Raw genomic sequence first — 5,648 nt, 5'->3', positions numbered from 1 at the left:
TTTTTTTTTTTTTTTTTTTTTACATATTCTCTCAATTTTTCCTGATCTGGGCATACCCTTATCTCTCCATCTATTTTGAGAGACATTTTGGCCAATAGAGGATTCTTGGGTTACCATTTTTCTCCTTTAACTTTTTCCATTCTCTCCTCTTCTCAATGGCTTCTACTGATTACCCTTATAGATGACTTTTGTTTTTGTTTGGTAGCTGCTCTTATGATTTTCTGTTTTGCCTCAAAGTTGGAAAATTTGACTAATACTTGCTTGGTGTGTTCTTCTTAGGGTTTGATCTAATTGGTGTCCTCTATATTTCCTGAATTATTATCTGATTCTCCTTCAATAAACTGGTGAAAGTTTCTACTAGGAATGACCTTACTATCTTTGCTGTTGATTTTTCATTATGTTTTACGCTGGTAACCCAATTGTTCCAATATTGTTTCTATTCATAGCATTGCTCGTTGTTCTCACGTTCTCTTCAGCTCCTTTGATTATCTTATTTCATTGTCTTTCATATTTGTTGTTCAACTTGACCTTCTTCAAGGTCGCTGATATGATTCTCCACCTCTTTCAGTTGTTGGTAAGGTCTTTTACCCTCTGATTTGCTTCTGCTGCATTTTTCCTTAACTCTTGTATTTCCCTTTGGTATGTGGACTAGATCTTCTCAATTATTTTATCATTTATCTGTATTGATTCCCTCATATCCTATATTACTTGAAGCAGCATTCTGAATGTTACTTTCTGTGGCTGTTCAACATCTGTTTCTTCTTTATATATCATTAGGTCCGGGTCCTCCTCAGACATTGGATTCTCTTTCTCTTGCTTTCTTGTAGAGGTTGCTGGTGTGGATTTTTGTCTGGGTGACATTTTTATGGAGCTTGGCACCATTTTTGTGGGAGTCCAGGAACCCTGAGTTATCGCTCTTGGAGGCTACTAAGAATGGTTCTAAAGACTACATGTTGCAAACTGCACTGCAGGATCTGGCTGTCTCTATCTCACTGGGGTTTTACTCTATCTTTAGTAAGCTGGACTTACCTATTTGGAGGGAAGCTCAGGTGTCCCTCTCAGGCAGCGCAGGCAGGGAGGTAATGGGCCTCAAGGGTGGCACTCGGCAGACCAATCACATGGGGAGGTGTGGGGGTCCAGGAAGCTGTGGGTGGAGGGTGGGAGTCTGAAGTGTCAGGAAGAAGTCATGGGGTGGCAGGAAAAAGCCGTGGGTAGGCAGGTGGCAGGGATGAAAAAAATCCCTGGGCCTGCAGTGGCACACACACACACAAAGTCCCAGGCAAATAGCAGCAGCTTCAAGGGCAGAATGGGTGTTCAAAAAAAAAGTCCAGTGGTGTTGACAGCAGGCAAAAAAACCTCAGGACATCAGCAGCATTAGCTGTAGGAGAAAAGTCCAGGATGGCGGCAGCAGCAAGCAGAAAGTCTGCTATTCTTTCAATCCTAGTGAACTTGTATCAACTTATTTTCATGCTGCTACTCCTGTGACATGGAAGAGTAGAAAATCCCTCTCAATGGCTCTCCTGTGCTGATTTATGCGGAGTCCCTCAGGTGGTGTTACTAGGTGACCCCGAGTCCTCTAGCACAGCAAATCTAAATACAGACAGAAAACCATGTTAAAACCATGTTAAATTTACATCATTGTAAATTTCAGTCACCTTTTCATTGTATTTTTTTTAATTCTTCCATCCAAGAGTCTTAAATTCTAACCAAAACCTGTTTTTGGTGTACTTCATATTATGAGACTTCTTAGGTATCTTCTTGTGCTTTGGATAGCATTTATATTGGGATAACATTTGTCTTTGATCTGTTACTGCAGCTTTTTTCATGCCATTCTGGCACAATCGAACCTCCATCTCCATGACTACCTCCATCTAACACTTCTTAGCAAATAATAAAGGAAAAGCAAGGAGATCACAAAACAGTGCTTCCTTTGACACCTTCTATGCTTTAAGAAATTGACACTCCTTCAATCAGTGGCACTTCCTAGCCTTTTATTTTCCCTATTGTATGTAGGTTTTGGAAATCTTCAACATATAGGTACAAGAGGAAACATAATCTAAGGAGTACTTTCCTGGAACAGTGAGGACTGATTTCTGTCAGAAGACCAAGTAGGTCTAGAACCTAGAGTCAAGAATTTGACAGTCTAATAAATAACTCTGTTACATCTACTCACTTCAGAATCCTTCCCTCAACAAAATGATCTGTATACTGCTGAAGTTTAACTTTTTCAGTGGAAAAAAAATTATGTTTGAGAGCGCCCCCAAAAATAATCAACTGTTATTCTGAGTCTGTGGCAGTTACATAATCTCTTGTCAACTTGTAAAGGGTTGCCATCTAGCCTGTCAGTCAGGTCGCAGCTTGATGACTTCATTTGGTAGGCACAAATGGAGATAAATAGCCCACTGGAGACCAGATACATGTTCACTCTCTGCTTGACATTCCTGTTGACAAGCCACATGGAGCCACACTGATGATAGCCAGGGCCCTTGAGCTGGAAGAGCCATGTGGAGATCCACACCAGGCCTGAGATGCTTCCACCATCACTGGATCCACAAGACTTTCCACCCATTCCCTGGTGATCTTCCTGCATTTGGTATCATTGCATGCCTCATGAGTCTCAAGAGGAATTCATGAGCTAATATTGAACTTACAGGCTAATATTGAACTCATGGACTTGGTCTGGACTGGGATGGGATGTTTTCTTAATGCGTAATTTCTCTTTGCTATAAAGCTCTTTCTTATACACATATGAGTGCCTATAAATTTGTTTCTCTAGGCTACCCAAACTAACATAGAGTCTATATACAAACAAAAACTATGGCACAGCATATCTTTTTAAAAATCAGGAAACATAAAAATAAATTGGAATTACATTGAAGAGATGCTGGTTCCAGGGCTTAGGAACCTGGTCACTATGTTTAATGACATTGAAAGATATTAGAATTAACTGACATAGCATAGCCCACAAAGAACAAGTTCTACATCTTTCTTTGGTGAGTAGCAAGTGGGATATTTAAAACTAATGAGTGTCCACTATGGTGCAACTCTTGGTCTATCCCTGTCTGAAGCAAAAAGAACAAAGAAAAACAAAGACACATGTAGCCCATGAGTCCAAAGGAAAATGGGCCACATGGACTTCAGTCTCCATGACCCTGACACCATAAGGACTAGATGGATGTTACCCAGTTACAATGTCTAAGTGCTCTGAAAGAGATCACAATTGACAGTCCTGAAAAGAATGGGATTAAAAAATGTAGAACAAATTTCAAAAATCATTAAAAATGAGCAGGCCTAATTGTCTGATTGACACTGGTGAGACCACTTAGTCAGCCTTTCAAGCTGGAATGAAACTCACTGCTTTCAGCTGAGGCTCAACTTTCAGTCATATAAGATACAGTCCTTTGGGGTGAAAAATAAGATGAATGGGTACACACTCCTTAGAACAATCAATCACTCAAGAGCAAAAGGGCAACATTTGCTCAGGAGTTGACCTCAGAGGACAGGGGAAAAAAGCAGAAAAGAGCAAATGGAAATAAGAAACAATGGGGCGTACAAAGAATGCTGCTATATTGGGAGGATTGCAATCAATATAATGAAACAAAATGTGTATAAATTGAATGGAAAATCAATTTTCTCTGTAAACTTCCACCCATATCACAATTTTTAAAAATTACACTAGTGAAGAATGTAGTCGTATAACATATTTAAGGGGTTGAAAGAAAAGAAAGCAAATAAACAAAAAGACCATCACCTAGAGTTCAGTACCCAGCAAAATTATCTTTCAAACCTGAAGCAGAAATATTTTTTTTCAGATGAATAAAAATTGAGGGAATATACCACCACTAGAGTTGCATTGAAAAAATATAAAAAGTTCTTCACAGAGAAGGAGAGCAATGTAAGTCAGAAGACTATTTCTACATAAGGAAAGAGCACTTTAGAAGTAATAAAAGGGGTTTAGAAGCAATAAATGAAGGTCAATTTATATACTTTATTTCACTTAGTCTTAACTGATCAAATTAGCACATCGTTTGATAAAGCAATAACATTATAATGGATAAGTATAACTTTTGAATAAATAAAATGTCTAACAGCTAATTATAAGGGGTGTTGCTGTTGCAGTTAGGGGACATCAAATTGGTCCCTACCCATAGCCATCCTGTGTACAAGAGAAACACGGCCCAGACCCATGTCATCCTCACAATGGGTGTTATGTTTGAGTCCATTCTTGAAGCCAACTTGTCAATGCATCTCCTTAATGCTCTTCTTCTTTATTTTTCGCTGACCCACTATTTTACAAAGCATGATATCCTTTTCCAGGAGCTGGTCTCTCCTCATACTATGTGTTAAGTATGTAAGAAAAGTCTCCCTTCTAAAGAAGCATACTGTCTGTAGTTCTTCCCAGATAGACTTGCTTGTCCTTCTGGTAGCCCATGAAACTTTCAATATTCTTTTCCAACCCCATGATTAAAATGCTTCAATTTCTCTGTGGTCTTCTTTTTACACTGTCCAAATTTTACATGCATATGTTATAAGGGATAGAAGGAAGGAAGTGAGAATTCCCTGCTCTTAAGTATTTGTACAGGCAGTGAACCAGCAGATGGTCACTTGATGGTAAGTTAGTTGTACATGTGTATTGAAAACTCTAGCTCAACATAATGATAAAGGAGTCACAATAATTAAGAATGTGTACGTTCTGAAAACAAAGTCAAAATTTGTGAGGCAAAAATTGATAGCACTTTAAGGAGAAATGTAAAAATCCACTATTATAGTGGGAAAATTCAGACCCCTCTAACAGTAATTGAGAGATTTAACAGACAGAATATTATTAATGACATTTTTAACTGAACATAAATCTACTCCCATCCAATCAATTCTAAACTGCCCCCTAGATTTTCCAAATCAGTCATTTTTATGGAGTGGATTGCCACATCTTTCTGCCACGGAGCAAATCGTGGGTTCATATTCTTAAACTTCGGAATAGAAGCTGAGTCCTTAACTGCAATGCCATCCAGGCTCCTTTGAACAGAACCTACCTTCCATCAAATGGATCTAATTGGTCTTTATAGCAACAGCAGAATACATATTCTTCTCAAGTTCACTTGGAGCACCAAGATAAATTACATTCTGGACCATATGATACAACGTAAAAATTGAACAGAATAAAAATCATATAAATTATGCTCTCAGTTCACAATGAAAATAAATTTGAAACCTATAAAAGAGATGGTTGGACAATCCCCCCAATATTTGGAGTTTTAAAAAACACAGTTCTAAATAGTAAATATGTCAAAAGGGAAGTCTCAAGAAAAATTTTTGAAAATAGTTTCAATTAGAAGAAAATGGTAATTTCTCAAAATTTGTGAAATTGAGTGAAAGCGGTGTTTAAGAGGATACTTAAAATATTAAATGTATACCCAGAAGTAAATGGCACTAAATAGACACCTGTTTCCTTACGTCCATTTTCATAATTCAAAGTGCTTCATCTTTTCTTAGTCTATACCTGATAAACACAAAGGTCTGATCAAAAATCTCAATTTATCAGCAGATTTTTTAAACACCATAGCTATCTTAGGATGGGCTTTCCTGAAGGCACAGCCAGACCAATTATATAGTTCTGTCTCTTCCTATGTACTCTTACTGGGTGTCAG

This window comes from Echinops telfairi, unplaced genomic scaffold (genome assembly GCF_000313985.2).
Source record: "Echinops telfairi isolate 266 unplaced genomic scaffold, ASM31398v2 ScPeMD7_7416;HRSCAF=8454, whole genome shotgun sequence".
In the NCBI taxonomy this organism is placed as follows: domain Eukaryota; kingdom Metazoa; phylum Chordata; class Mammalia; order Afrosoricida; family Tenrecidae; genus Echinops; species Echinops telfairi.
The sequence above is the reverse complement of the archived record's forward strand: the minus strand, read 5'-3'. Positions refer to the sequence as shown.